This window comes from Euphorbia lathyris, chromosome 3, assembly GCF_963576675.1.
Source record: "Euphorbia lathyris chromosome 3, ddEupLath1.1, whole genome shotgun sequence".
In the NCBI taxonomy this organism is placed as follows: domain Eukaryota; kingdom Viridiplantae; phylum Streptophyta; class Magnoliopsida; order Malpighiales; family Euphorbiaceae; genus Euphorbia; species Euphorbia lathyris.
This window is the reverse complement of record NC_088912.1, coordinates 107,461,179-107,481,617: the sequence shown is the minus strand read 5'-3', so window position 1 is coordinate 107,481,617 and position 20,439 is coordinate 107,461,179. Positions and strand designations below refer to the sequence as shown.

The window sequence follows — 20,439 nt, the reverse complement described above, 5'->3', positions numbered from 1 at the left end:
TGAGGCGTTCTAGGAGCAGAAAAATTATGGTCAATGCCGCTGGCTTCACAGAATTCAACAAACTGTTGATTTTTGAATTCTCCACCATTATCACTTCGGATGTGAGCTAACTTTAGGTCTTTATCATTTTCAAGTTTTCTTACTAATGTTGAAAACGTCTCAAAGGTTTCATCCTTTCTACTCAGCAAGATGATCCAAGTGTACCGAGAAAAGTCATCTACAATGACCAAGGAAAATCTCCTACCACCCAAGCTCAGCGGCTGGACTGGTCCGAAGAGATCCAAGTGTAGCAACTCGAGTGGACGCTTGGTTGAGACAATGTTTTTACTGTGAAAAGATTTTTTAGTTTGTTTTCCATACTGACAAGCATTGCATAATTGATCATTTTCGAACTTAAGTTCTGGCAATCCCTCAACTAATTTCTTTCTTGCTAATTTGGCCAAGAGGTCCATGCTTACATGACCAAGTCTCCTGTGCCATAGCCAGGAATATTCTTCCTTTGACACTAAGCATACATTTTTTGAAAATTTCTTTTCCAAATTCAGCATAAGGACATTATCAACATGAGGGGCAGTTAAAATTAATTCATTTGTTTTTCCCTCGAGTATTTTACATCCAGTGTTATCAAATATAGTTCCAAGGGGGGGTTAGGAACTATTTAAACTTTTTCGCAATTAGGGCAGACTTCTTTTTCTAAGGAAAAAGGATTTAACAGCGGCGCTGAGTAAACAGCAAGATACCGACTTAGTCAACTGGTGACTAGGTCAGTTTCTTAGCTTGAGTCAGGAGATAGCACTTAGAGTCTATTCCTGAGCTCAGACGTTTAACGCGCACAACTCAACTTGACCTCTTTACTTGGTCAGTTTTTGGTTATTTTAAGCAAGCAATCTAAATAAGGAGTTAAAGGTAAGAAATACTTTACTCAGCAGATTTATCCAGGTTCGGCTTCTTCTAAGCCTACGTCCTGTCCCCGGAACACGTTCCGAGATTTTGAATCCTCTACTGAGCTCTTTAAAGGTAGAGCCTCAAACCTTTTACAATCTTAGCAACTGAGTATAACAAGAGTACCTTCCTCTATACCTCTACTCAATCCTAATCTCTCGCTGAGTACTATAACCGAGTACTCAGCCTCTCCTTTCTATCTTTTAGAAATGATAAGTGTTTTGTCCTATACAAAGATTTGCTAAGACACTTTAGACGATTGAAATAATCACTCTAGACTTTTACACAGATATAAGAATTGTAGTGTAAGATTTGCTTTGCTTCTTTGCTTGCAGAACTTGTGTAGAAATTTGGTCAGCGTAATGGCTTGATCAAGTTCTGTGTGGAATGAAGCTTCTGATGGCACTATTTATAGAGACGTCTGGGCATCGGTCATTTCGAATTTCGAAATAACCGTTGGAGGGAAACGGCTACCTTTCGTTGTCATCCTGACTTGCTCAGAGCTCTCGGCCAATCAGAATTGTGTATCTTCTGTCCTCGGTCAGCTCAGCAGACTGTCTCTCCTTTTATGGTAAAGTCAACTGGACAGCATACTGTGTCGTCTGAACTTTACCCAAAGTAGAAATACTTTGTCTGGAAGTTTTCATAAGCCAGCTGCTGTCTTGTATGCTTTGTCGAGACTACTCAGCAGCTTCATCTTGAAGTTGTTCCCGAAGGTCTTCTAGATCCTTCTTTTGCTGGGTTGCGTTTTGTCCAAAACGGCAACGTTTTGACAAACGCGGGCCGAGTTGTACTGAGTTGTTTGACTTGGGCTTTAACACTTGTATTGGTCTTGGGCCTTTTAATTCTTGTGTCTTATAAACAATTTAACTCAACATTGAACAAACACATTAGTAGAATAAATCAAAGCATTTAAACTTAGTGTGTTTAGAATATGTATTTCAATTATACTTAAACAATTTTGTCAAATCAAAATTATGTGGAAAGGTGTTTCAACAAACTCCCCCATTTTGATGTTGGCAAAACTATTCAGCGAAGAACTCAGTATTGAGCTCCCCCATGATAGTTGACCTATTTCAACTTAGCAAACTCCCCCGTAAGGGTTGAGCTACTGACTTAGTTTTACTCTAAATATTTAAAGGTTTAATTCGAGTAAGTCTAAGGTCAGTTTTTTTCAGATATAGGTCAGCTTATTAAACATATTCTATTTACTCAGTATTAAGCGGAAGGTATAATCATATAGAGTGCGCTGAGTAATTTGTTGTTCAATGAGTTCTTAACAGACAATGTTTTATAAGCACATAAGTCAATGTCAAACATGTTATCAGCATTTGATTCAGTCAATAAGATTTATAAGTATAAAACATAACTGATTTAATTGAAGATACGTAATGACTCGGTACACAGTAATATATATTAACATATATCATAACTCGGGAATAAGAATAAAAGATGCAGATATGATATATTGATAGTAGTCAGTGGTTACACAACAAACCTTATAGATAAGGCATATAGATTACATCTGACTTAGTCTATACTGAGCTAGCCTATCTATTTCTTTTTTTGTGTTGAGACTGACTTCACTCATACTGAGCTCTAGCTGCTTGTTCTTTCTCCCCCGTTTTGTCAGCATCAAGAGGAGGAAGTCTGAAAGCATCAGTTAAGACAGCTCGAGTCGGTTCTTTAGACACCTCCTTAAGTTTGTCAGCGCTTTCATTGACGCCGTCAAAAATTGCAACTCCATTAGTTGATACCTCTACGGGTATGTTGAGGTCAGCAACACTGAGCATATTGACGCTAAACGCTTGAGCTTTGCCTTGCCAGATGAGAGCTTCAGTAAGACCAGCAAAGATTTGGTGAAAGGTCTTTAAAAGGGCTGTGTCGTAATACTGACGTTGAATATTGTGATGACGAATGTGGTTGAAGGTTTGTTGCATGATAGACTGCATCTCATTCTGTTTCATTGTGTCAGTATCCATCTCTTGCTTATTCAGATTAAGTAAGCGAATAGCCTCACCAATTTGCTCTACTGAGCACTGATTGTAAGAAACCATTTGCTCATTGGTCTTGAGTTGCTCAGTGTGAAGCTGAGCAAAGAGCATCTTGACTTCAGATGAAGTGGCATGGTCGGGGTTCACAGCTGACAAGTTCTGGATCTGTTGTTGTAAGGAGGTCAAGTACTGCACGGTTGTCAGCTGGATCTCAGCCAGTTTGGCGATTGAATCCTGCTTAGCTTGCTGTGCTTGGAAGGTAATGATTACATTCAGCAAGTCCATGAGTCCCTTAACTTCGTTGAGAAGTTGAGTGACCTGGGAAAGCTGAGTATTCTCAAAAGTTGAAGACCCAGCAGCAGGAGGAGTGGACTGTTGAAGGTCTCTGATCAATGCTTGCACTGAGTCAATGATCTTTTTGCCGGACTCAGTGGCATTCAAATAGCTTTGAGAGCATTCAGGGACATCAGTATGACCGGAAGGAAGAGGAGTGAAAGGAGTGACCTGGTCAGTGACTGGAATAGTTATACCAATCTGCACTTGAGTTTTAGGTATAGTTGATTGATCGGCAGAGAGTTGAGTTGGAGAAGTGGTAATCCAAATACTGTCTGTGCTGACGGCAGAAGTGTGTGTAGTCAGCACCATGCTTGAAGAAATAGCATTCACAGTAATCGTCTCAACCTGACTGGTTGAGGTGGCGGAAGCATTTTGGTCAGCATGTTCCTGTTGAGAAGAAACAGAGGCTTGCTTTTCTAAGGACACTGAAGCAGTAGAGGGTTGTTGGCGTTTGAAAAATGTCAGCTTGACTGTAGAGGGGTCCTTAGTTGTCTTTGAGATGACAAAGTCAGGAAGAGTTGGTGGTGGCACAAAATCTTCATTGACAGGCTTCTCACTGGCCTTAACCAAATTTCTTCTTCTACGAGGTGGAGTGACAGTTTGACTAGGATCTCCTGAGTGAGAAGGAGAAGATTCGTGTTGCTCATCATGAGGCTGGTCAGCTTGTTCTTGGACTGGATCAACATTGTGTTGATCGAGTACTTGCTCATCTTCAGCAGCAAACCCAGCATTGGCCTGCATAGTCTCACTGGCTGTCTCTTCAGAGTCCTCAGTGTCATCCTGACCGCTGGCCTCTTCTTCTTCTTCTTCGGTACTGTCACCATCAAGTTCTTCCTCAACTTGTGAGATGAAATGATCATCCAGTTGTACCTCATGTTCTTCGGACTCAGCTATTGTACCTTGACACTGGTGAAGTGAGAGTCACCCGGTACAACAAAGTCTGTAGGTATGGCGTTGAGAGGAGACAGTGTAGAAGGTTTCTGCTTCTTCTGAGGTTACTCAGCAGTTTCCTCAGTTCCAGGCTCACCTTGCCTGCTTCGTTTCTCAGCTGACTTACCAGCTGACTTCTGTCTTTTTGCTGGAGACTCAATATTTTTGGAAGGAGTCTCAGCAGTTTTTCTTTTGCGGGAAGTTGGGGCCTTAGTCCTTCGCCCTTTCTTTGGCTCGGCAGTTCCCTCAGCTTGTCCAGCAGCAACAGCAGCAACTTTACCTTTCTTCAAAGGTTGTCCGAATTTTAGAGCTCTCAGCGAGGCCGCTGTGATCTCAGATCCTCGAGTCTTGTCCTCACCTTCGAGATCAACTTTATGGTCGATGAGGATTCTTGTAATGATTGATCCTAGCCTCAGCGTACCAGTGTTGCGTAGGAAGCCAGCGATAAGAAAGACTGGCATATTGATTGGAGTGTACGTCAGCATATGCCATATAAAGCATTGCTCGAAGTTTGTTGCTGATGTAGTGCAGTTGATCTTCGGGTAGATAAAGTAGGTCAGCAAGTAATGAGCCATCTTCTAGTGCTGACCCATCGATGAAGCTGAGACTTCTCCTGAGTGGCCCTCAGGTTTGCAGAAGTTGTGTGCATACCCAGTGCCATCCTGATCTCCAGATCTTCTCAGCCTTGCTCCCTCAGTTTTCAACTTGAGCAGATTTCCTAAGTAGAGAGGGTTGATGAAGATGGTTTTCTTTTTCACCATTGTGCACATGTAGTCAGTGTTGTCATTTGCAACTCGGAGGTTGTGGTAAAATTCCCTTACCAGGTCAAGGTAGGTGTCATCCCTAACCGAAAACAGCTCCGTCCAGCCATTTTGTGAAATCCACTCGCAAAAGGGTTGTTCGTTTTGTACGAAGTTTTCTGATACCCATCTTGAGGGCTCAACTTTCCATTCGCGGACGTTCTCAAAGACCTTGGAGTAGGTCCTGACTTTTACAGGCTTTCCCTGACCAGAGGTTTGGCCAACTTGTCCTTTGCTCGACGAGGTTACTTTGGTAGGTTCCGGCACAGAGGTTTGCCTGGAAGTGTCATCGGAGCTGGGCTTACAGTGGCCAGCACCGGAGATGTTGTAGGAAACCTTAGTCATTGTTGAGGATGGGAAAGCTTAGAGGGATTTTTAGAGAGAAAGAATTTCTTTGCCAGAGTATTCGATAAGCGTAAAGAATAAAAATGGAGAATTACCCATTATTTATAGAGGTGAGAAATGGATCTTATTGAATCCATGTGTCAGTTTTGCCTCGGGATTTTGAACCGACAATAATCTTGGCATTTATGACACATTTGGCGCGTACGTCATCCTAGGTGGCTATACGGGTGCTTTTGCAATTATTCTAACGGATCTAACACTCAGCTTTTAGAATGCCAAGCATTTGATATTCTGAGTGGTCAGTATTGGGACAAAGGTCAGCTTGATCTCACCTTTGAGTACATAGTCTCTAATGAAGTGATGTCTGATGCTGACATGCTTCATTCTGCTGTGTTGAATTGGGTTCTTTGAAAGATCAATTGCACTTTTGTTGTCACATTTGACTTCAATTGTCTTCGTTTGAACACCATAGTCTTCAAGCTGTTGCTTAATCTATAGGACTTGAGCAACACAATGACCAGCAGCAATGTACTCAGCTTCAGTGGTAGACAAGGCTACTAATGCCTGCTTTTTGCTGAACCAGGATACCAGACTGCTTCCTAAGAAGTGACATCCTCCAGAGGTGCTTTTACGTTCCAGCTTATCCCGTCCATAGTCAGCGTCAGTGTATCCAATAAGTGTGAAATCGTGAGTATTGGGATACCATAAACCTGCATTCACTGAGCTTTGCAAATATCTAAGGATTCTTTTTACAGCAATGTAATGAGTTTCCTTAGGGTTAGATTGATATATAGCACAGTAGCATACTGAAAACTGAATGTCCGGTCTACTGACTGTTAAGTAAAGTAGAGAGCCTATCATACCTCGATATAATTTGCTGTCTACTGACTTACCATTCTCGTCAGTGCAGAGGACAATGTCAGTGCCCATAGGAGTGGATATTGGCTTGCAATCTCCAAGTCATATTTCTTTAATATCTCCTTGGCATATTTGGCTTGACTGATGAAGATGCCATTCTTTCCTTGTTTAATTTGAAGACCGAGGAAGAAGTTGAGTTCTCCCATCATGGACATTTCAAACTCAGTCTGCATTTGTTTGCTAAACTCCTTGCACATTGATTCGTTAGTTGCACCAAATATTATATCATCAACATAAATTTGGGCCAGCAGGGTATCTTTACCCTTTCTCTTAATGAATAAGGTTGTATCAGCTTTGCCCCTGACGTAATTTCTAGTCAGCAGGAAACTGGTCAGCCTCTCATACCAAGCACGTGGTGCTTGCTTGAGGCCGTACAGAGCCTTTTTGAGTTTATAAACGTAGTGAGGGAATTTAGGGTCCTCAAAACCTGGAGGTTGATTAACATAAACCTCCTCGTTTATAACTCCATTAAGAAATGCACTTTTGACATCCATTTGGAATAATTTAAAATTCATGTAAGATGCATATGCACATAGAATTCTAATTGCCTCTAGCCTTGCCACTGGGGCAAAGGTCTCACCGTAGTCAATACCTTCTTGCTGACTGTAGCCCTGAGCTACAAGCCTTGCTTTGTTCCTGACTACATTTCCTTGTTCATCCATCTTGTTCCTGAAGACCCATCTTGTTCCAATGGTCTTTTGACTCTTTGGATGAGGCACTAGCTCCCATACATCGTTTCTTCTGAATTGATCGAGCTCCTCTTGCATTGCGTTCATCCAGAATTCATCGTACTCAGCTTCAGCGAAATTCTTCGGTTCTTGAACTGAGACGAAAGCAACATTGCTGAGGTACTTCCTGAGTTGATTCCTCGTCATCAGGGTATTCCCAGCAGAATCAAGGATCGCACTTTCTGAGTGCCCTCTTGGGATCCTTATCTCTTTAGGTAGATTCATGTCTTGTGCTGTCTGTGTTTCAACAATCTCTGTAGAAGTAGATGGGTCAGTAAAAGTAATTTTAGGTTCACTCTTACTTTTGGTCAGCCTTTTCGTGAATGACTCAATAGCTGGTTGTTGGTCAGTGGTGGTTACTGAGTGTGGATCATCTTCGGTCAGCGGCTGGTATCTACCTGCAGGGTTAGTTTCGTCGAACTCTACATGTACTGACTCTTCTAAAACTGGAGTTCGCTTATTAAAAACTCTGTATGCTTTGCTGTTTGTTGAGTAGCCCAAAAAGATAGCCTCATCAGCTTTTGAATCAAACTTTGCTAAGCTATCTTTGGTATTTAAAATAAAACATCTACAGCCAAAGGCACGAAAGTATCCAATATTGGGCTTTCGTCCTTTCCAAAGTTCATAGGGGGTTTTCTTGAGTATAGGTCTAACTAGAGCCCTATTAAGAATATAGCACGCTGTGTTAACAGCCTCTCCCCAAAAATACTTTGGAAGCCTATGCTCATCCAGCATTGTCCTGACTATTTCAACCAGAGTTATGTTCTTCCTTTCTACAACCCCATTTTGCTGAGGTGTTCTAGGAGCAGAAAAATTATGGTCAATGCCGCTGGCTTCACAGAATTCAACAAACTTTTGGTTTTTGAATTCTTCACCATTATCACTACGGATGTGAGCTAATTTTAGGTCTTTTTCATTTTCAATTTTTCTAACCAAATTTGAAAATGTCTCAAAGGTTTCATCCTTGCTGGTCAGCAAGATGACCCACGTATACCGAGAGAAGTCATCTACAATGACCAAGGAAAATCTTCTTCCACCCAGACTCAGCGGCTGGACTGGACCGAAGAGATCCAAGTGTAGTAACTCTAACGGACGCTTAGTTGAGACAATATTTTTGCTGTAAAAAGATTGTTTGGTTTGTTTTCCAGCTTGGCAAGCGTGGCATAATTGATCTTTTTCAAATTTAAGTTCGGGCAGACCCTCAACCAATTGCTTTCTTGCTAATTTGGCCACGAGGTCCATGCTTACATGACTAAGTCTCCTGTGCCATAGCCAGGAATTTTCTTCCTTTGATACTAAGCACACAGTTTTTGAAAACTTTTTCTCTAAGTCTAGCATAAAGACATTATCTATGCGAGGGGCAGTTAAGATTAACTCATTTGTTTTACCCTCGTATATTTTACATCCAGTAGCATCAAATATAACTTTTCTCCCATTGTCACATAGCTGAGCTACGCTGAGTAAGTTATATTTGAGTCCGCTGACTAGGGAGACAGATTCAATAGTAGGATTACCTCCGCTGGTTCCTGACCCTACTATCTTACCCTTCTTGTTGTCTCCAAAACTTACGCTCCCTCCTTGTTTACGCTCAAACGTGATGAACTGAGTTTCATCACCCGTCATATGCCTTGAGCATGCGCGGTCAATATACCACATCTTTGACTTCTCGGCACATCTCAGGCTTACCTGCATTGTAACTAGTTACTTTTAGGTACCCAATTCTTTTTGGGTCCTTGCTTGTTAGGTGCAACAGGTAAAGCATCATATTTCATTTTATGGCGACATACATGGACAGTATGGCCATTCTTTCCACAGAAGTCACAGCTGACCTTCTGTTTAGGATGTTTCACTGAATTGTCAGCACCCCAGTGCTGAGCGTGCCAGCACACCTTAGTGGTGTGTCCTAACTTCCCACAAAAGTCACACTGGACTTTTCGCTGGGGATTCCATCTCTGCTGAGTACCTTGGTACTGAGTTCTCAGAGGACTGTTTCTTTTATTTGGAACCTTTAGTTGGTTCTGGATAGTTGTGACGTCCTTTCTCAGTTTCTTTGAAACTGACTGGACTTCAGAGACAGACTCATGTATGATCTTCATGTTATCATGCAGAGTTGTATTGTCCTGAAGAAGGAATCTGAGGTCACTCAGTTTGACCTCTTCCACTTCGTCACAACGCCTGCTGAGTGCTCTAACTTTCTTATTACACTTATTGACAAGTGTGTAGAGATCACTCAGGGCATTAACCATATCGTTTTTGAGCTGGGGAAGAGAAATTACCTCATTTGATTGCTCCTCGTCATCTGATGCGACAGATAGGTCAGCATGCTCAGAGACGCATGGCTCAGCAAGTTCGTCAGCCATGAAGCATATCTTCGCTGACTCGGTGGCCTCAGTTTCTGTGGATGAAGACTCATCACTGTCACTCCATGTAGCCACCATTGCCTTTTTGCCACTCTTCTTGTCTTTCCTCAGTGTGGGGAAGCTTGACTTAATATGGCCGGTTTGATGGCACTCAAAGCATGTAATGGGCTTTGAGCTGTCCTTTTTGTATTTGCTGTCGCTTGAGTCAGCTTTATACTTATCAAACTTTCTGTAAGGCTTCTTAGAGTATTTGTCATTTTTCTTGAATAGCCTTTTCATCTTCCTTGTGAACATAGCCATCTCCTCATCATCAGTTGAGCTCCCGTCAGTGGAGTCAGCTTTCATGACAAGGGATTTCTGCTTCTTATCTTCAGATTTTTCCTTCACCTCGAAGTTCTTCATAGATATCTCATGGGTCAGCAATGAACCGATGAGTTCGTCATATTTGTAGGTGGTTAAATCCTGAGCTTCCTCAACTGCTGTCTTCTTTGCTTGCCAATCTTTAGGAAGACTCCTGAGTATCTTTTTGACTTGTTCTTCCTCAGTGAAGATTTTTCCAAGTCTCTTGAGCTCATTAATGATGTTGGTGAACCTTGCATTCATGTCTGAAATGCCCTCATCATTGTTCATCTCGAACAGCTCGTACAGTCTCATCTGCTGATTCACCTTGGACTCCTTTACTTTATTTGTTCCCTCGTAGGTGACTTCCAGCTTTTTCCAGATCTCTTGTGCCGACTCACAACCTGAGATTTTATTATATTCTGCAGCATCGAGCGCACAGTGAAGCATATTATAGCCGAAGCATGGTTTTGGAGCTTCTTAAGATCATCCTCTGTCCATTTGGCCTCAGCTTTTACAACTGTTTGGCCAGCCACAACTTCGACAGGTACAAATGGGCCTTGGACTATAGATAGCCAGGCACTCATGTTTGTAGCCTGAATGAAATTTTGCATCCTATTCTTCCAGAAGGTATAGTTTGACCCGAAGAATAGGGGAGGCCTAGTAATGGACAACCCCTCAGGCAGTATCTGAGTTGTTTGGTTTCCAGGGAGAAACCGAGTGCTGTTTTCGCCCATGGTAGGGATCAGCTCAAGGTTGTTAGACCTTTTACAGTGAGCTTTTAGAGCTCTGATACCACTTGTTGGTCCCTTGTAAGGTTGCAAGTATAGTTCCAAGGGGGGGGGGGGGGGTTAGGAACTATTTAAACTTTTTCGCAATTAGGGCAGACTTCTTTTTCTAAGGAAAAAGGTTTTAACAGCGGCGCTGAGTAAACAGCAAGATACCGACTTAGTCAACTGGTGACTAGGTCAGTTTCTTAGCTTGAGTCAGGAGATAGCACTTAGAGTCTATTCCTGAGCTCAGACATTTAACGCGCACAACTCAACTTGACCTCTTTACTTGGTCAGTTTTTGGTTATTTTAAGCAAGCAATATAAATAAGGAGTTAAAGGTAAGAAATACTTTACTCAGCAGATTTATCCAGGTTCGGCTTCTTCTAAGCCTATGTCCTGTCCCCGGAACACGTTCCGAGATTTCGAATCCTCTACTGAGCTCTTTAAAGGTAGAGCCTCAAACCTTTTACAATCTTAGCAACTGAGTATAACAAGAGTACCTTCCTCTATACCTCTACTCAATCCTAATCTCTCGCTGAGTACTATAACCGAGTACTCAGCCTCTCCTTTCTATCTTCTAGAAATGATAAGTGTTTTGTCCTATACAAAGATTTGCTAAGACACTTTAGACGATTGAAATAATCACTCTAGACTTTTACACAGATATAAGAATTGTAGTGTAAGATTTGCTTTGCTTCATTGCTTGCAGAACTTGTGTAGAAATTTGGTCAGCGTAATGGCTTGATCAAGTTCTATGTGGAATGAAGCTTCTGATGGCACTATTTATAGAGACGTCTGGGCATCGGTCATTTCGAATTTCGAAATAACCGTTGGAGGGAAACGGCTACCTGTCGTTGTCATCCTGACTTGCTCAGAGCTCTCGGCCAATCAGAATTGTGTATCTTCTGTCCTCGGTCAGCTCAGCAGACTGTCTCTCCTTTTATGGTAAAGTCAACTGGACAGCATACTGTGTCGTCTGAACTTTACCCAAAGTAGAAATACTTTGTCTGGAAGTTTTCATAAGCCAGCTGCTGTCTTGTACGCTTTGTCGAGACTACTCAGCAGCTTCATCTTGAAGTTGTTCCCGAAGGTCTTCTAGATCCTTCTTTTGCTGAGTTGCGTTTTGTCCAAAACGGCAACGTTTTGACAAACGCGGGCCGAGTTGTACTGAGTTGTTTGACTTGGGCTTTAACACTTGTATTGGGCTTGGGCCTTTTAATTATTGTGTCTTATAAACAATTTAACTCAACATTGAACAGACACATTAGTAGAATAAATCAAAGCATTTAAACTTAGTGTGTTTAGAATATGTATTTCAATTATACTTAAACAATTTTGTCAAATCAAAATTATGTGGAAAGGTGTTTCAACAGTATCTTCTTGACTTGCTCTTCCTTAGTAAAGATCTTGCCAAGTCTTTTGAGCTCGTTGATTATGTTTGTGAATCTTGAGTTCATTTCACAGATTCCTTCATCATCATTCATTTCAAACAGCTCGTACAACCTCATGTACTGGTTCACCTTGGACTCCTTAACTTTATTGGTTCCTTCATAGGTGACCTCCAGTTTCTTCCAGATTTCCTGTGCTGACTCACAACCTGAAATTTTATTGTACTCTGCAGCATCTAACGCACAGTGAAGCATGTTTATAGCTGAAGGATTATTTTGTAGCTTCTTGAGGTCATCTTCTGTCCGTTTAGTCTCAGCTTTAACAACCGTTTGGCCGTTAACAGTTTCAACAGGTACAAATGGGCCTTGGACTATAGAAAGCCATGCACTCATATTTGTTGCCTGAATGAAGTTTTTCATTCTGTTCTTCCAAAAAGTGTAGTTAGACCCGAAGAACAGAGGAGGCCGAGTAATGGACAGTCCCTCAGGAAGAATCTGAGTTGTCTGATTTCCTGGGAGGAAACGAATGCTGTTCTCAGCCATTGTGGGGATCAGCTCAAGATAGTTATATCTTGCTCAGTGAGCTTTTAAGCTCTGATACCACTTGTTGGTCCCGTGTAACGTGACAAGATTAGTTCCAAGGGGGTGGGGAATAGGAACTATTCAAAAAATTTGTCTGTTAAGGCTGAATTCTTTTCTTTAAGAAAAGGTTTACACATCAGTGCTGAGTAGTTTAAGACACAAGCTTAGTCAACTGGTGACTAAGTCTGTTTCTTTTTTTGAGTCAGGAGATAGCGCTTGAGTCTATTCCTGAACTCAGCTTCTCAATGCACTTAACTCAGCGTGAGTTCGTTACTTGGTCAGTTTTATAGCAAGCAATATATAAAGGAGTTAAGGGTTAGAAATATGTTACTCAGCAGACATATCCTGATTCGACCTCTCCGCCTACGTCCAGTCCCCGGAACTTGTTTCGAGCTTTTTGAATCCTCTACTGAGCTCTTTAAAGGTAGAGCATGAAACCTTTTACAACAGAAGCTGAGTATACAAGAGTACCTTCCTCTATTTCTCTACTCACTCCTATTACTACCGCTGAGTACTATAACCGGGTAGTCAGCTTCTCCTTTCTATACTTCTAGAAATGATAAGTGTTTGTCCTAAACAACAATTGCTAAGACACTTTAGATGAATCAGATCACTCTAGACTTTTACACAAGATTGGAATTGGTGTAAGATTTGCTTTGCTTTTCTCACAGAACTTCAAATATCAATTTGGTCAGCATTTCGACTTAATTGAAGATCTGCATCGAATGAAGCATTTGAGAGGCCTATTTATAGTGACACTTCAAGCACCGGTGATTTCGAAATTCAAAATAACCGTTGGAGGCAAACGGCTTCCTGTCGCTTTCACTCAGTACGTGCTCAGTGTCCTCGGCCAATCAAATTCTTTTATCTTCTATCTTCGCCAGTACTCAGCGGCTTTTCGTCAGATGGAACAGAATATTTCCACATTTATAGTAAAGTCTTCCAGACAGCTTTCTGCGTCTTCTGAGCTTTACCCAAAGTAGAAATACTTTATCTTCAAGTTTGTTCTGTTCTGCCGCTGACCTGACTACCTTGTCGCTCATCTCAGCAGCTTCGTCTTGAAGCTATTTAGATGAAAGTTCTCGATCCTTCTTCATGCTGGGCTGACGTTTTACTTAGAACGACTGCGTTTTGTCTTCCTGGGCCGTGAGGTCTTGATCTGTAGACTTCGGCTTGACTTTCTCTTATGGGCCTTTAGGCTTTTTATCTTAATGTCTTAAAAGTCAAATAACTCAACATTGAACAAACACATTAGTGTGAATAAATCAAAGCATTTAAATTTAATGTGTTAGAATATTTTTATCACTTACATAAATAATTTTTTCAAATCAAAATCATGTGGAAAGGCGTTTCAACAGTGACAACCGGACTTGGTTTTCAAGGCATATGTGGCAAGTGTAAGTAACAATGTTTGTTACTTTTATTAAGCGTTCATACCTCCTGAACTTGGTTTAATAGTTCATGCTCCAACTTGCTCAAAATCCTTTAGTTTATGCTAAGTTTTTTTTTTGTGGCAACCGGACTTAACCATTTGAACTAGCTGGTAGCACGCATGTGTACGTCACCACTAATAAATAGGAGACATACACACATATTTTATATATATATATATATATATATATATATATATATATTATGAATTAAATAGTTTAAAATTTTTGATGGGCACTTTAATGAGCGAAAATCCGCCTGCGCTAGGAGTGATTCGCTGGATACACTTCGACAATTAAGTTAGTAAAAGGTGTATGGAGAGAGAAAGTCCAAGTGCGTAGTGAGAGAAGAAGTTACCTTTGTGTGGTTATGGTGGGGGTATTTATAGGTTTCCACTTTTGCTAGCGTTGGTCCGCATCCCCGGGGCCTCCAGATAGATGTCCTTCTATAGAGGCGGAGGCCATTCATTCGGGCCTGATGGCCGTCAAGCGTCGAGGACCGAGATCGATGGTACTAGAAGGAGGGATCTTCATTTACTTCATCAAATATTGCTTATAAAATTAAAATCACTAAAATTTTAAACCTTGTACGTTGATTTAATTTTTTAATATTAAATTTCAAAAATAAATATTAATAAAAATAAAATAAAATAAGTTATTAATAAATACCAAATGAATATTAAATAGAATATTCAAATTATTAATATATTTAACTAGTTTAAATTGAAATTAACGGTCAGTAGTATTGGCGAAAAAAGTCATTCACAACAGTTGTTAGTAAACATCTAATAATGTCTTATTGATAATGGTCATTATAAACAACTATGCCAAAGCTCATCCAGACTTTTGAAAGACCCCAATTATACAAAAAAGAGATAATAATTTGAATTTTCAAAATAAATATTTAAAAATAATTTTTTAATAAATATTAAATAAAAATACTCAAATGCAAATGCAAAACCAATGCCAAACCTCTTCTTATTTAATTTCAATGATGAATTTACACCATTGATTTGTTTTCATCTTGTGGCCCATATTAACCCTATCATTAACTACTACTATATATTCATCATATACCAAAACCTAACCCTAATAAAAAAAAATAGCTACCTCTCTTATCTTCTTCCATCTCTTCCACACAAAACTCTAAACTAAAAGGAAAAACATCATAGCCTAATCTTCTAGTCACCACCTATGAGGCTACTGTTGGCCTCCCTTCCCCTTTTCCGGCGGATCTCTCTTTGTATATATGGTGGGGGTTGATGAGTGTTATGCTCAAGGCATATTATGCACATTGTTGAGAAAGAAAAGGAGAATGATGTTTATGGCTACTCTGGCCAAGATTGCAGATGTCGCCAGTGGTGACAAACATAAAGGAAGAGGTGTTTCCTCCTGTTGTTATGGTTGATCGCCGACGATATTCTGCAATTGTAGCCATCAGAGTAGTCTTTTATTTCGCGAAAATTGCAGCAGATCTGAGGAACACCATTTTCAATAATCAAATATGGATCAAATACAAAGAATCACAAATGTGATTTTTTATTTTAAATTTATTTTTAGTTTGTTTGACTGCACTCTATGTTGATAAGGTATTGAGTGAACAAAATCAACCGTTATTAAGGTTATTTTCTTCTTCCTGATTCAAGCACAGATTTGCTGATCCATTTGAATAGATGTGTGAGTTGTAGTTGGTTTGACTCCACTCTGATAGGTTTGGTTCACAAAATGCTTTTGTGAATGCATACATTAGGATTGTACTTGTTAATATTTCCTCTTTCCGATTTACAGATGATGTCCCAATTGGAATAGATTTTTTCTTAATCCTAGACACAAGAGTAGTCTTTCTTGTTGTAGTTTGTTTGAGTGTAGTCTCATTTTTATAAATATTTAAGGTTTCAGTGCATAAATATTTAGATTTGCAGATGACCAGGAAAGAGTACTGAATGCATTAGGACTTGACTTCTTCTTATTTCCATTTTTGATTTACATATGATGTTCCAATTTTAATAGATTTTTTCAATACTCCCCTTCTTAAATGATAGATGTGCATATGATATTTTTTATTATTTTTGCCACCCAATTATATCTAGTATACGTATATTTGTTTATTTAATACAATGGATTTTGAATATAGTGGATTCAATGGAGTTATCTTAACAATTGGAGTTGTCAAGGCAACTCGTGGAATTTGGATGCCTTCTTCCTTTTCCTTCTTTTCTTCTTTCAAAATTTTGGTCTTTTTTTAGCACTATCCAATCCTAATCCAACCTCTAATTCAAACTGTTTTTCTTGACAATTCAATCTGGTCTTTCTTTAGTGGTATCCAATACCATAGAATTGGCTTAATACATTTTTGTTGGTCCTTGTACTTGACCCAAAACATCAAATGTACCTATGAACTTTTAAAAGTTCAAAATGAACCCTTGTTCTGGTCTAGTTTCATTCAATAGACGATGATTTTTTTAATAAAAAATTGTTGAATGCTCAAAGTGGAAGACCATTCTCCACCTTAATTATGTGAAAGTGCTCATCACTTAATTATGTGAAAGTGCTCATCACTTAAAGTATATTAGTAACCTAGAATTACTGACATGTTTCTCAAGATCGTTCAGAACTAGTGTGAATCACATCAATCTTGTTGTTACAGAAAAACCCTTTAGTACAAACTTGAATTGATCATAAGTGCATAAATATATAAGGTTATGGAGGGAGTATAATTTTTTGATTTTTTTTTTTCGTCGTCTATTTAAATATTTGTGATCTATTACTAATGAGTAATAAAATGACATACATGTAAAATGTAGATGATAAAATTTGTGATTTTTGATGTATTGTTTCCCAAATTTACCAACATTAGTTTAGCCTTTCTTCTGCCGGACTAGTTTAAGCAATCCATACTTTTCATTTAAATCAATTTGTATGCCTATTCCTCTCTTTCTTCTTACAGCTTTTCTATTTTCAATTTCTCTTGAAACAGCATGAACAATGATGCCCATCTACTGCAATTTTCTAGTTTCATCATTAGCAAAAAGAGCACAAATCCAAATCTGTTTATGTATCTCATGATCTGGTTCACAAATCAAAATCTGTGCATGCTTTTCAAGATCTGGTTCAACAACACCAAAATCGAACTCCAAATAGCTATTTGAACCTGTCTCCTCTCCTTAAGCCCCGTGGTTGCTTTGAAATCCATTTCCTCTCTTTTCATGACCTGTCTCAGGTAATTTAGCTCGAAAATTCGGTGTCCATGTCCATTTTGTGTGCATTTCCATTTTCGTAGATTGAAATATTAGTTTGATGATGTTTTTTTTTTGTGTATTTGGCGGGTTACCAGAATATTGGATCATCAAGATGCAGCAGTTCTAAGTAGTCGCCTCTAGAAAAATAATCATTATATATAGGCATTTCTACCAGGTAATTTTCTCGTTCTCCTCACAGCCAAATTTTGTGTTTAATCAGCCTTGTCCACCTAAAATATCAAATTAATGGACTTCAATCCACAAACAGAAAAATTGGGTAAAATGATGAAATTAGTTCTAGTATGCTTTGATTATTTTTTTATCTCTATGGAATGTATCCATTTTGTATCTCAAATTTCTATGCATGTATGATCAATGTGATTGAAACTCGTTAGAAGCTCGATAAAAGCTCGGCTGGATCGAAGCTCAGTCTGATTCATGCGATTGAAGCTCGGCTGGGTCCAAGCTTTGATTATTAACGAGCGAATACCGAGCTTACCTAGGGTTGGGTTCGGCTCGACTCGTTTACACCCCTAGACATTGATAACTTCCACTATTTTCAATTGGGATTATTGTTCATATGGTATATTCAGAAACTCTATCTTTATACCAATCCAATTGAAAAATAGTAACCCGACTAGGCAGAGCTAACATATGCCCTGATGAGTTTTTCTACTTGAGCTTTCTTATTCCTCTAATTATGTTTATCTAAAATTTCTCATTGTTTTACATAGATTTTATTAATAGGTCAATTTAATCAAGTTAAGGGGATTAAATATAACATTTTCAAAGGAAAGGAGCATTGACATTTTCAAAGTAGAAGTAAGTGTGTTTAGTTTTACCATAATAATAATTTCTCAAAGTAATAGTAATTTAAAATCGTAATATATATTTTATTTAATTTTTTTACACAACAAACTTCAAAATGATTTTATAGTCGAATCTACCCTATTTGTAAACTGGATCTACATATTGCAAAAGAAAGGAAAAAATCCAAAGATTCGAAATGGTTCAGATGATAAAAATTGAATTCTAGTTACTCCTTTGTGAATTTCGAGTTATGAGAAATATATGTTGTATCTGTTGTTTATGTTAGCCATACCTTCAATAGTTTTTTCTTACCTTAGTGTCCATGTTGTATTTGTAATTCTCTTATTTAATTAAATATTAGCATTTTTCTTAACAATGAGATAAAAAAGACATGAAAAATTAATATCCAAATATATATTTTTATGGTATCAAAATATCAGTTAAAAAACAGTAGTTTTTGCAAGCGTTATAGTTTTATTTCGGAATCATTAATGTAATTAACTCGTTAAATTGACCGGGCAAGCAAGGTCTTACAAGAATTGACAGTTTTCTGTTGTTCATATTATTATTTTTGGAGGCATTACACTTAGAGTCATGAATGTAATTAAGTCTACAAATTAATCGAGCAAGTGAACACTACAAAAAAATAAAAAATCCTTCACCATTCTCAAGTTCTAAACTAAGTCATAATTTCATCCATTTTATGTGTCCTTTTATTACTTTAGTATTAATTTTGCTAAATTCACTTCAATTCACAATTTCACACACTATCACGTAGTTTTATTTTAATTCACGAGTTTTTAGTTTATTTTTACACCCTCACGAGATTGACAATTTATCCTAGTGAGTTACAGGGTGAGAACAAGGATGCATTCTATGAAGAGACGACAAAACTACAGTTTTTGGAAAATTTGCATACGTCTCGGCGAGACCTATACCACCTGTCACATGGTTATTTTTCCAACCTGTGCCGGACTTAGTCGCTTTCTATCAAAGTCGGCTAAATAAGCCTTTTGAGTTGTGGAATAAAAACTTGAATAACTCTTATTTTTCCAACCTGTGCGGCACTTATTTTTCCAACCCGCGCGGAACTTCATGGCTTGCTTTCTCGGCATGACCTCGCTAGGTCTCGGCGAGACCTGCAGTCTTCAGCAAGTTGCAATGGATGGCTCCTCTTCTCAATGCTAGCCCATACCCTTCTTCAATTGAACTTCTCAAGGACATTTAATGCACCAATTCAGTATTTTGGAGGCTACTAATCATCAATTTCAAATTATTATATTGACTAGAGGGAAGGTTTAGCCTATAAATAGATGAGATATTGGAAGAAAAAACACAATCTCCATTGTTATTATAGCCAAGCTTTGGGCAATTGTCAATTACTCTTATTTTAGTTGATTTTTGTAGTTCTTGAGCACAATTTCTTGTTTCAAAGTCATTTCCTTTTCGTTTTGTAAGTTGATTTCACATTTAATCAAAAGTTTGTTCATCTTTCGTTTGTTCATCTTCTACTTTCAATGACTTTCACTTTATTTCATTCTATTTCACGTACTATTTCCCCAATGACCATGAACTAATTCTTCCCTACTATGGATGAGGAAAATCTTTCTAATGTTTTGAGTCAAGTTAGAAGTCTATTAGGTAAACACCGGGAAGAAATTCAATTTAAAAGAACTAAGAACGTAAGCTTAAATTCGTATTTCAGTCAATGTTTTTTTACTCTCCATAGTATCAAGAGGTTAACAGAAAATTAAATTATTAGACTCGATAACAAATCGATGTGGTTTCTAGCACTTTATTGTTAGGATTTCTCATTGAACCTAAAGCTTTCTTGTCGTATTTAAGTAACCATTGGCCCGGTTAAGTAAATAAATAGGAGTGGAGAATAAGAACGAGGTGGTCTAAAGTCTTAGCACTAAGCATCTTGTAGAAATCACCATCTTTAAAATCACGAATTTCTCTTGGGTGTCTTATTTCAATAGATTTCATTGGCTCAAACTTAGAAAGTGAACCCGATCCCCTAGTGTTTTATTCCATTGTTTTAACAACAAAAGTTTTTGTCACTATAAATAACCAAAATCATCTTAACCCAATCGTTTAGACTTCAAAAACCTGTGGATAGTTAATGATTAGAGTGCACTTGTTCTAAAAATCACGTATACGTTTTATATGAATCAAGTTTTGGCGCTGTTGCCGCGGATTCTAGTTGCAACATTAGCGATAATCAGGTTTGATGTTCTAGACACTTTTTCAAATTTTTAATGCTAACGCGGAGCCAATCTTGGCATGTTTTAGTTTTTGATCCAGAAATAGAGCGTACGTACCGAAGAAATCGGCGTGAAGGAAGAAACGCCCGTAGGTTCAGCGCCTCATCACAAGCGACGGGGAGAACCGTTGACGACACGACTGTTTTTGGGCTCAGGGCCCAATTGAGATCACGATGCATTTTCGACAGGGTCGGCACCGGAGAATAAGAGTCGCCACCCAAACCAAGTTTGGAAAATGTTACCGAGATTCCTTGCGGGA

General features: G+C 38.8%; 1 long non-coding RNA gene across 1 annotated transcript; it reads left to right on the top strand.

Annotated features, from left to right (window-relative positions):
• The first annotated feature begins 16,837 nt into the window (after window positions 1-16,837).
• On the top strand, window positions 16,838-19,370 carry LOC136224884 (uncharacterized). Its single transcript, XR_010686655.1, has 3 exons — window positions 16,838-17,084; window positions 17,199-17,278; window positions 18,768-19,370. It is a non-coding gene; the product is annotated as an uncharacterized lncRNA (long non-coding RNA).
• The last annotated feature ends 1,069 nt before the right edge of the window (window positions 19,371-20,439 follow it).